A 12483-nucleotide genomic window follows, 5' to 3' on the forward strand; every position below is an offset into this window, starting at 1 on the left:
TCCAGGTGTCCCCCTTTACTATTAAACTATTAAACAGATATTTACCATTTCATACACAAACTGATGCTATGAATTGCACAGTTGCAACCGTACATTTGCACCTGCTGATGCGGAAGCCACTGGTAGGACAGGCGAATGAGGTAGGTCCGTTGGAGAGACGATGTGACAGGTCGACCAGTAACACCCGCTTCCCTGGAGAGGTCAGCGCTGGCAATGGTAAGTGTTTGTGCAAAGAGATGCCTATTTTAAAGGAAGGATACAGTATCAATGCTATCAATTTTTGATGCTAAAGGATGTTACTCTGGTGATAAATTTTGTACTGTAATAATTACACAAAATTATCACAATACACATATCCTGCTGCTCTTGGGAGGTCAGCTGGAGGACATGGTATGTATAATCCTGATGAACACAAATTAAATTATTTCAGTAGGAGTAGTACAGCAGGAATGAACATTCAGCACAGGCAGGGTCAATCATTAACCACTGAGTGATATGATAAAGTGCACAGACGGTAAGGAAAAGACTACAGGACATGTATATAAGCTCAGTACTTAGCAAAACCAGAACAGACATCTAATTTAATACGGAGGAGGCAAAAGGAGTGTGTTGTAGTGTAACTGGAGGATCCAAGTGTAAGTGTAGTGTATAGGTTACGATGAGCCATGTGGGACAATGAGGCTCATCATACCTGGTATACCTTCTTATGTCAGTGTGGTAGGTTATTAGCTTTGCTGTGGATGTGTCAGAATGGGAGTTGATTATCTCCGTATAAATGAAAGTTCACTTAACTGCGGACCTATTGGTGTGGGAGTTCATTATCTTCACTATAATATTGCTGAGGAAATATCAGTATGGGAGTTATTCTGCCTGGGCTGTGTGAATGGGGAGTTGGCTATCTTACCTGAGGACATATTGGTGAGAGAGTTCATTATCTTTACTAGACAGTTTTAGTGTTTCGCTGAATATCTTGGCTGAATAAATTTCCGTGTTGGAGTCAGTTGTTTTCCTGGAACTGTGTTAATATGGAGTCCGTAATCCCCATTATAGCCTGGAAAGACTGCTCTCTTTTACAATCTGATCCAAAGAATTAATATTAACATGTACTTGCTGGAAATCACCTGTCTGTTAAACATTAAATAGTTTCCAGGTCTCCAGGGTATGAAAATACAAACTGCCATGCTTGCAAAACATTTGCGATTAAACCAATACAACGCTTTTCAAAATCTACTTAAGGGCTTACCATTGTAACATTTAGAATGGGAGTGCATCAGCGCAGATTCTTTTGTCAAAATGACCAAAATGTTGTAATTATTTATTATTATTTAGTATAGCGTTGTATGACATTTCATTAATTATTTTATTAACGATGGCTGGCTTTAACTGTATAAACGAATAGGTAAGGTGGCTCCCTCTTGTGGACATAAAACGCACCTGCAACAGGCGGCTGTCCGCGCACCTGTCATCAATCACCATTAAAGCACAGGAAAACACAGCTCTCGGCTACGTTTAGGCACAATTCGGTTTTAATAAGATTGAGGCCATAATCCGGCTATGGAAGGTTTGATGTAAACGCCTGTTTGTTACCTTAATCGGGTATGGTAAGAATCTGAGAAAACATTACATTAACTCCGATATGTTTGCGTAAATTTTCGATTTGTGTGTGCACATGAACGTAGGAAAGTCGGCTTTAAATTTTGACATTTTAAAACTGCATATGCGGAAGGTCACCAGACGCAGTGACCTGGATGTTGTTTGTATATCTTTATGCAGGGGGAAAGGATCAAGTACAGTTAAACCAGCATGATTAAGTCTGAGGCACTGTGGTTTTAATCGATGTTTAAAGATGGTAGGGAAACACTCAGGTGGGTATGAGCGTGTGGCATGCCTGCGACGATTCAACATGTTATTATAATGTAAAATACAGGAAAGTAAGATGGTATTCAACTTTATTTCAGAATTAGGAGTTTCTTTTGAAACGTTTCTTGGTTCAGATAAGAATAAGCGGTAACTATTTGAAAGGAAAGCTTTGGATTTGTTTGTATGCAACCAGACTTGCACGGATGCATCCGAGGATCAGTTGTGTTTTTTTTTAACGACAAGCAGAGGGCAGTAATGCGTGTGGAAGTTTAACAAACCAGTATCAAACAAAGCGAAGAAGAAGCGGAAGCAAAACGCAGAGCGATGTGAAGTAATTATTTTTGGACCCAGGTATTAGAGAAATCGTGTTGTTGTGAACCATGCAGATACTTAATCGGATTATTGCTAAAAACAGATTGTTCCCAATTTTCGTGGTGTTTGCATGCACATTGCTGTAAATCACATGCATGTTAAGGATTAAGTTTACGGTCTTCACTTCTCCATGGTAGTAAAAACACACACATTCTACTGGTTTACCTCTGTTTAGTGTGTGACTAAAAACAAAACTATACATAGCCTAATACATAGATTGTACCAAAATACAGTATACATGCATCTCACTTTACATATATTGGTTTGATTATCAATTTAAATGCTTTTAACTGGTCCCTTCTTTTTTTAAAGGAGCTGAGGGGAGTGCTTCGGAGGCATCGGTGCTGGGCTTCATATGTCCCCTGATTCAGAATGCTGCTCCCCGACTCGCCTTCAACCTTCCCAAGTTATCCCATGTCACTCCTCTGCTGAGTTCACTCCACTGGCTGCCGGTCACTGCCAGGACCAGGTTCAAAGTCTGACCCTCACCTACCCTGCAGCCAACAGGACAGCCCCCGGCTACTTACAGGACGTGATTCAATCCTACACGCCAGCTCAACCACTTCGCTCTGTGGCAACAGGGCCACTTGCACCCCTGCCATTCGGATGAATCTGGGATCATTTTTATCACTTAAATCCCCCTCTTTCATGCTACACATGTACCTCCTGTGCCAATTTCATGTTACATGTACCTCCATCCAGCACGTATACTGTACTTTGTATCATTATCTTTATGTTGTAGCTTGTCATGCCTCCTAGTTTTACTTAGCATAGGTTAGGTTAGAGTAATGTTTAATGTGTGTACTGAACTTAATGTGTTCATGGCTATGAATAACTGTTACAAAATGAGTACTGTATCTTATTGGACCTGTGTTTTGTAGTTGTTCCAATGACCTTTGGTATGCACTTATTGTACATCACTGGATAAAAATGTCTGCTGAATATATGTAATACAATGTAATGTCAGGAGTTTGCCTCCCTCTGCTGGACAGAAAACGACATTACAGCATAGGAAGTCCAATTAAAAAAATGTTGCAATGTACAAGTCTGTTTTTTGTATGGTTATCAAAATGTAAGTGGATTTTAATGCTGCACACAAGTTGCCCTCTGGGGATAATAAAGATCTACTGAAACCGAAACTCACTGTTCTTATTGTGCATTATTTTTATTCAGCAATGGCAGCACAACTTTCAAGAATGAAACGTAATTGCAGAATAAAATTACAAAACACAATTAATTTTATTTCATTATTAAAAAGAAAATAAAATGCATTTACAAGCCCTGTCCCCCAATACATATCCACTGCACTTTATAAAAACAGAATGACTGTTCTCCATAGTACATTACTGGCTAGATTAAATTTTTCATCCTTGTGAAAGAAAACATTCAAAGGCATAAAAAATGTAACCAACTAATCACTTTCAGGCACACCTATAAGATGTAACAACATTACACCTTTAATTAGGTCATCTGTTTGAACGGGACTTGTCAGTCACCTGTTCTAATCATAAATCGCAAATTCAAGGGAAGTCCAATGAATCAAAAGCTTTATTTAAATAAGCCAAAATATATTAGGGTGTCAGTTTATATTTTTCCACAGTTTCGTAGAGTTCATTTTAGGAGAGCACCTAATCTGGATCTCTGCTATTCAAAGCTGAGCTCTTCCTCTTTAATTCTTATCGGTCTGCGAATAAGTTCACTAATGAACACCCAGGAATTCTTGAAGGGCTTCGTGGTGCAAGACAGAGTACCCTGTTCCACGAATCCCAAGATAGTAAGTTCAATCCCCCCTCTGCTGTGGCTCTAAGAACCAGCTGTAAGACATAGGTAACAAGGTTCATCACCTTCAGGTCCGAAGTTAGTAGATGAAGGCAAAATTTCTGAGATTTTTTTGTAAATATTTCTGTTGTGTCATCTTCTTCTACCCACAGAAAAGCCGGCCGATTCACAGAAGAGAAGGTGGCGTAGCGGTATTGTCTTTGCCTACGGACGCAGAGGTTGGGGGTTCGAACCCCCCTTTGTCTTTGTTTCGCTTATACTTGGGTTGTCTCATCATCAGGCCATTTCTGCAGCCGCGCAACCGCTAACATGACGGTGGCGTAAAGGTATTGTCCAAAGCTTGGAACGCTGAGCTTCAGGGTTCGAATCCCCGTTCGTCCCTTCAGTTTGCGCAGCTTTTGTCCGTTGTGCTGTGTAAGTGCACAAAAAAATGAGCGATAAATGCGAAGGAGTATGTGGCGTAGGGGGCTGAACCGATCCTCAGGAGGTAGAGGTTGATGGTTCGAGTCCCTGAGACCGCACCTGAGCAACGTCGGTGGTCCCCAAGGGTGGGGGAGGTGTGTGTGTGGTGTGAGTGGACGGGCAGGCAATCTGGCCCCCCGGAATTTCCCAGAATACAACATGGGGGTTATAATATTTTTTTGCAAATTCAAAATTTTCAGAAGGTAAAAAAAAAAAAAAATTTTGACAGGGGCCCCACTCTCCGTTAGTGCATTACTACTGACAGTCCCCCATACTACTACGCAATCAAATGAACTCATTTGATTGCAGAAAGGTAGCAGTATGTAAGACTGGCAGTAGTAATGCACTAATATACACCAAAAGTGGTGCATAGAAACAAAAACAAACAAAACCAAACTCATACATACACAGCGCCTCCATCTGGGGACTTCCTGCTTCTGCAGACAAGCTGGAGAGAAAAAAAGAGGGGGGAATGTTTAAAATAAACAAAATATAATCAAAATATGTTACCTATGAACATACATTATGCAAATGAAAACAGAGGCATTAACAATCTTTGTTAAAAGAGGGTTGACAGGACTGCATTAGTACAGGGTGCTACAGGTGAAGAATATGTCTCCCTCTGCTGGACAAAAAATTGAATTACAGCAGAGGAAGTATAACACTAAAGTCTATTTTTGAAAGGCTGACGAATACATGCAGATTTTTCCCATTACCCACAATTGAAGCTGAACTCAGTTTACTGTATAAAGGCAGAAGTATATAAGACTGGCAGAGACATTAACTATAGCCACTGTATGTGGTGAATACGTGGGAAAGTGTATGAAATGTGCATGTAGTTAAAGATGAGGACAGGTAATTTATGTATGTTGGAATCTGAGTGTGAATTACTAAAATGACAGTTAGCAGGCCCATCACCTTAGACCTGCGCAGGAGAACAGATAGATACAGCCATGCAGGTGTGTCAGTTTCTTCAAATATCTCACATGTACATATTCTCCTCCGCACATCTAAGGTGGTGAGCCTTCCAACTGAGTAAAATAACTCACATCCAGATACCAACATACATAAAGGCCCTGTCCTCATCTTCCGCAACATGCACACGTCATACTCTTTCACCTGCAGTCACCTGGCTATAGAACGTGTATACAACCCTTCCACAGTGTTCCCTCTTACTGCATTACAGCCTTAAATAAAAAGCACATCAAATCTGATTTTTTACATGTATTGACACATGGTATTCCACAATATCCAAGTGAAAACAATTCTCAAAATACCTGAGAACTCATTTTTAAAAATCTATGACAGCTGGGTTACATAAAACAGACACACCCTAATGATTGTAATGGTGCATTAGCTCACGCATAACCAAACTCCTACATCACACACCAAGCTGACTGGCCCCTACCTGTGTCCAGTTATAGTAATTCTGATTAGCACACAATGAAACAATCTGTTTCTGTAGGCTTCCTCTGCAGGGTAGTGCATTACACAGCAAAGAACAAACCATGAACAACAAAGAGCATTCTAACGGACTCAGAGGTAAAACTGCAGACAGACAGACACAAATCAGGAGATGAGCATAACGAGATATCAAAAGACTCAAATAACACAGTGAATCACCACTGAGATCTTGCCTAGATCAGGCCGTCCCTGCAAACAGGATGAACGAGCACAGAGGAGACTAATCAGAGAGGTCACCAAGAGGCCAATGGCATCTTTTAATGAGCTGCAGCTGCAGTCCGTTATGGCAAAGACTGGTCAATGTGTGCATGTGACAACAATATCCCAAGCTCTCCACAATACTGGCCTATATGACAGGGTGGCAAGAAGAAAGGCCCTACTCAAAAAAGCCTTTTGCATATGTCTCCTTTGACATATGCAAAAACACACTGAACTCTGAAGCAATGTCATGAAATGTTTTGCGATCTAATGAAACCAAAATAGAAATTCTGTCCAAAACAAACATCAGCACATCAACACAGAACACCAGCCCTACAGCGAAGCATCCTGTTATGGGGGCGTTTCTCATTGAGAACGCACTAGGGCTCTCGTCGGGATAGATGGGAAAATGGATGGAGATAAAATGTCCACACTTACACAACTCAGTTATTATAGAATTTCATTTTTAATAAATTCTCAGAAATGTGGGATATTACTGAATACCATGTGCAAATGAAGGTGGGATAAATCATGTTTAATGTACTTTCATTTAAGGCTGTAATGCAAGAAAGGTTCTGCGTACAGTTTCTGTAAACACCGGTAGTATTTACAAACAGCATGACCACATGTAGTTGTAATGACAGTTATGAATTCGCTCAACAGGCTGCAGGAAGGCTTGATATGACCAGCAAACAGAAAACTATAGAAATGTCAAACCAACCAATTCATCAAATGCAGCTAACAAAACTCGCTAACGTTAACTGGTTTGTTTATTCTTTGATGGCTGTCCAGCTAGTGTTATCTACATAGCTAGCTAGCGACATTAGCTAGGCAGCTAGCTAGTTCGGTTGTTTGTTTATCGATGCAAACCGTATTTTGCAAGGTTGGTTAAATGTACGGATATTATCGCGTATCACACAGGAAGCACACGAAGTAATATTTTCAAAACATAGTTAAAGTGAGCATTCAGACATTGCATAGTAAGCACTGGCTTGTAGCAAAATATGTAATTACCTTTCTGCAGCACTGCAGGCGGAAGTATATTTACGAGTTGCAGATGGCCACCGCATGTCTTTCGACGATGGTTTACTCGGGAAATGAAGTCCACCGTCTCGCCGGCTTCAGCAATCGCGACGCGTTATTGACTACATATCCCACAAAACTTTAAAAAACACAAACATTGCGTCACGGTTGGTCAAACCGTATGTACTGAAGTAAAGGGGGAGGGCTTTAATTTTTTCCTCCTTTTACTCACTGGCGTTATATAGCGCACGTCGCATAATTATAAGGACGATTTAAAATTTAAGATAATAAAAAAAGGTGCGCAATCAACTGTTTTATTTAATAATTATTGCGCGTTCTCGTTTGTTTTTCGTTTCAGTCACCATAAATGAACTCTCTCAGCCCAACATCATAGTTAAGCCTACAATCACAGAAGTCAAAATGAGACAAAAGTTTATCCATGACAGACAGGTCATTGAGCACAGAGTTCTGGCGCACCTCAGTGAGTACATGCACTAGCATTCCCCCAATCCACTAACCGTGGATGTCATTGGTGCTCAAGTTGGGTGATTATTGCCTGTCTCTCACTCAATCCAGCCCGGCCATCAGTATGTTTGAGAGACAGAGATTAATCACACTCCTTGAGTGGGAATTGAACCCACACTTTCAGGCTGGGAAATACCAGCGCATTTACCCTCTGAGCCACCCCAGAACTCTGAAAGCACTGTCTCATGCATCATAGTTAAGTCTACAATCAGTAATGTCAAAGTGAGACAACAGTGTAAGGCCTGCAGGGGGACTGAACCAAGATCTTTGCTGAGGATGAAACCCTTGTACTGGTCCCATTGTTGGAAGGGCAAGAGCTTACAACTAAGGCTTACAACCAGTTAGAATGCATCATAGACTAGCTCACCCAAGGCTGGAAAATCACATTGAACTCAATGATCTGACATTGTAGAAGGAGGATAAACAATGATAAAATTAAAGGCCATTGGTCTAAAAATTAGATAGATATCGTAGCACAGTGGTCTCAAACTTAGTGCCATGGAGGGCCGTGTGTATGCTGGTTTTTATTCCAGCCTCAGCTCTTGATTATATAATTAGTTCAATTATTTGCTGAATTAGGGATTCAGGTTTGCACATAATGGTAACACGACATCTATGGTGACCCGCATTGTCTAAATAAATAATTAATAATAAATAAACCATTTGCAATATAGCACAATGTGAATGTGGTACTGCTATTCTTCATGGCATGCATAGCTATTTCTAACATAAAGTGGTTAAAAAGGGTAAATAATCCTTCAAAACATGAAAAGTGTCTAATTAATAAAAGTGAACATCTTGTTAATTCTGGGATTGCAATTGTGGCTGGAAAAAAAAACCCAGCATACAGTTTCCTAGGACCTAGCATACACAGAGTTTCCTAGGAAGAGCCTTTGTTTTTTAGTTTTTTGGTCATTTGTGGTCTTATACTGCCGTCTTGTGGTCAAAAAATAGAAGTTCATAGAAATATCAGAGTTAAATGTTGAAAAAGAAGGTTCGTTCCTTTTTTGCATTTTTTTTTTCAAATGGATTGTTGATGCATTTCTGTGCAAAACCCAGAACATAAATATTTATGAATAATAATTTGTTCACAAATGTTTAATGTGGAATATTAATAAACTGCAGTGGAGTTCCTGAATCTGGAAAGGACACAGTTATGATGTGTTAAACAAAGATATTTAGAGTGTAAGAAATTAAGGATAACACGCACATATCTGAATATTTATTATGGACAAGTGAGTGTCTTCACATGGGGACAAGTTGGCCCTGTGCTGGGGTACCTACCCCAGTTTATGACTCGCTGGTGATGTATCAAGCTATTACTGTTTAATTCCTTCTGCCATTTCAGATCATTGCTGAACCAAGATCTTTGTTGAGGAAGAAACCCTTGCACACTATGTGATGTGTCTCCACTACGTCTGTTAAGGTGAAGATTTTGGTTCAGTCCCCCTGCTGGCCTTACATGTTTTTCCTCTTTGACTTTTCTGATTGTAGACTTGTCTATGATGCATGAGAGAGTGCTTTCAGAGTTCTGGGGTGGCTCAGAGGGTAAATGCGCTGGTATTTCCCAGCCTGAAAGTGTGGGTTCAATTCCCACTCAAGGAGTGTGATTAATCTCTGTCTCTCAAATGTACTGATGGCCGGGCTGGATTGAGTGAGAGACAGGCAATAATCACCCAACTTGAGCACCAGTGGTATCCACGGTTAGTGGATTGGGGGGAATGCTAGTGCATGTACTCACTGAGATGCTCCAGAACTCTACGCTCAATGACCTGATTGTCATGGATGAACATTTTCCTCATGAAAGCAATCGGAAATGTTTTCAAGCACCTAGGCACATTTTGGTCCTCCAACCACCGATACTGTTAATCAGTATGCAAATTCTTTGTCATCACTAAGCTGTGATTATTATTATACAAGACTTTTTTTTAACCAGCTGTGGCATTTGGCACCTAAGACCAGTGATCCAGACTTCTAAGTTAAGTCTACAGTCTTAAATGTCAACGAGGAAAAACACTCCAGTACAGCAACGTTATGAACCCAGGTATCTCTGTTGAAAGGGTAATTATCTTAATAGAGGTCCTTAGCGAAGGCACATCACACAGTGTACAAGGGTTTCATCTTCAACAAAGATCTTGGTTCAGTCCCCCTGCAAGCTGTTACCATGGTGATTCTTTACATGCTTAATGAACGTGTAAATGCATCATTGGCTGATTCCTGGCATCCCTGGACATTGACACCCCTGGAATTCCAACCTAAATGGCAGCAAACATTTAAGATTTTTGCTGAACGTAGCAAACTTCTTTGACTGTGAACACAGGACCACGGCAAAAATGCCCTGTGGATGGTACTGGTCCGGCTGGGCGTTGTTCAGTAAAGCCAAATAATCGCAGCCCTTGAGCCAATCGGTATGTCCAGATTAATCGGGATGAGTCATCAGAAATCTCAGCCCTGTCCACCACAGGAAGCAGTGATTAATCATGTAATATTAAAACCCTTGCCTATTGCCATCTCATTTGTTCATATGCAGCGCATCTTATTTGTATGAGAGTTTCTTGCAGTTTTGTGTGACCAGCTGGTGCGCTAATTGAAATAATTATTTATTAATTATTATTAAGTACAGTGTTGTATGACATTTCATTAATTATTTTATTAACGATGGCTGGCTTCAACTGTATATACGAATAGGTAAGATGGCTCCCTCTTGTGGACATAAAACGCACCTGCAACAGGCGGCTGTCCGCGCACCTGTCATCAATCACCATTAAAGCACAGGAAAACACAGCTCTCGGCTACGTTTAGGCACAATTCGGTTTTAATACGATTGAGGCCATAATCCGGCTATGGAAGGTTTGATGTAAACGCCTGTTTGTTACCTTAATCGGGTATGGTAAGAATCTGAGAAAACATTACATTAACTCCGATATGTTTGCGTAAATTTTCGATTTGTGTGTGCACATGAACGTAGGAAAGTCGGCTTTAAATTTTGACATTTTAAAACTGCATATGCGGAAGTTCACCAGACGCAGTGACCTGGATGTTGTTTTTATATCTTTATGCAGGGGGTAAGGATCAAGTATAGTTAAACCAGCATGATTAAGTCTGAGGTACTGTGGTTTTAATCGATGTTTAAAGATGGTAGGGAAACACTCAGGTCGGTATGAGCGTGTGGCATGCCTGTGACGATTCAACATGTTATTATAATGTAAAATATAGGAAAGTATGATGGTATTCAACTTTATTTCAGAATTAGGAGTTTCTTTTGAAACGTTTCTTGGTTCAGATAAGAATAAGCGGTAACTATTTGAAAGGAAAGCTTTGGATTTGTTTGTATGCAACCAGACTTGCACGGATGCATCTGAGGATCAGTTGTGGATTTTTTTTAACGACCAGCAGAGGGGCAGTAACGCGTGTGGAAGTTTAACAAACCAGTATCAAACAAAGCGAAGAGGCGGAAGCAAAACGCAGAGCGATGTGAAGTAATTATTTTTGGACACAACTAATTGGCCTTACATGATTATTAAAAGAATCCATGTAAAACCCAGGTATTAGAGAAATCGTGTTGTTGTGAACCATGCAGATACTTAATCGGATTATTTCTAAAAACCGATTGCTCCCAATTTTCGTGGTGTTTGCATGCACATTGCTGTAAATCACATGCATGTTAAGGATTAAGTTTACGGTCTTCACTTCTCCATGGTAGTAAAAACACACACATTCTACTGGTTTACCTCTGTTTAGTGTGTGACTAAAAACAAAACTATACATAGCCTAATACATAGATTGTACCAAAATACAGTATACATGCATCTCACTTTACATATATTGGTTTGATTATCAATTTAAATGCTTTTAACTGGTCCCTTCTTTTTTTAAAGGAGCTGAGGGGAGTGCTTCGGAGGAATCGGTGCTGGGCGCTTCATATGTCCCGATTCAGAATGCTGCTCCCCGACTCGCCTTCAACCTTCCCAAGTTATCCCATGTCACTCCTCTGCTGAGTTCACTCCACTGGCTACCGGTCACTGCCAGGACCAGGTTCAAAGTCTGACCCTCACCTACCCTGCAGCCAACAGGACGGCCCCCGGCTACTTACAGGACATGATTCAATCCTACACGCCAGCTCAACCACTTCGCTCTGTGGCAACAGGGCCACTTGCACCCCTGCCATTCGGATGAATCTGGGATCATTTGAGCAATCGGGGATCATTTTTATCACTTAAATCCCACTCTTTCATGCTACACATGTACCTCCTGTGCCAATTTCATGTTACATGTACCTCCATCCAGCACTTATACTGTACTTTGTATCATTATCTTGCTGTTGTAGCTTGTCATGCCTCCTAGTTTTACTTAGCATAGGTTAGGTTAGAGTAATGTTTAATGTGCGTACTAAACTTAATGTGTTTGTGGTTATGAATAACTATTACAAAATGAGTATTGTACCTTATTGGACCTGTGTTTTGTAGTTGTTCCAATGACCTTTGGTATGCACTTATTGTACATCACTGGATAAAAATGTCTGCTGAATATATGTAATACAATGTAATGTCAGGAGTTTGCCTCCCTCTGCTGGACAGAAAACGGCATTACAGCAGAGGAAGTCCAATTTAAAAAATGTTGCAATGTACAAGTCTATTTTTTGTATGGTTATCAAAATGTATGTGGATTTTAATGCTGCACACAAGGTGCCCTCTGGGGATAATAAAGATCTACTGAAACCGAAACTCACTGTTCTTATTGTGCATTATTTTTATTCAGCAATGGCAGCACAACTTTCAAGAATGAAATGTAATTGCAGAA

The 12483-nt window shown here is 40.4% G+C and overlaps 2 long non-coding RNA genes across 4 annotated transcripts in view; one reads left to right on the forward strand and one right to left on the reverse strand.

The window, feature by feature from the left end:
* The window catches only part of LOC118219326, a 285113-nt gene extending 277864 nt beyond the window's left edge, over positions 1 to 7249 (reverse strand). The window contains exons 1-2 of the long non-coding RNA XR_004763693.1: positions 7150 to 7249; positions 4881 to 4921 (exon numbers count right to left, since the gene is read on the reverse strand). This is a non-coding gene — a long non-coding RNA (uncharacterized LOC118219326). The remainder of the gene's footprint in view (positions 1 to 4880; positions 4922 to 7149) is intronic.
* Positions 1523 to 12407, forward strand: LOC118219345. 3 transcript variants are annotated; one of them, XR_004763728.1, is made up of 2 exons: positions 1523 to 2211; positions 11562 to 12407. It is a non-coding gene; the product is annotated as an uncharacterized LOC118219345 (long non-coding RNA). The 3 variants fall into 3 exon arrangements; XR_004763729.1 differs by having other exon boundaries at positions 1523 to 2191; XR_004763727.1 differs by lacking the exon at positions 1523 to 2211 and adding an exon at positions 10385 to 10837.
* The last annotated feature ends 76 nt before the right edge of the window (positions 12408 to 12483 follow it).

Source organism: Anguilla anguilla, chromosome 19 (genome assembly GCF_013347855.1).
Source record: "Anguilla anguilla isolate fAngAng1 chromosome 19, fAngAng1.pri, whole genome shotgun sequence".
In the NCBI taxonomy this organism is placed as follows: domain Eukaryota; kingdom Metazoa; phylum Chordata; class Actinopteri; order Anguilliformes; family Anguillidae; genus Anguilla; species Anguilla anguilla.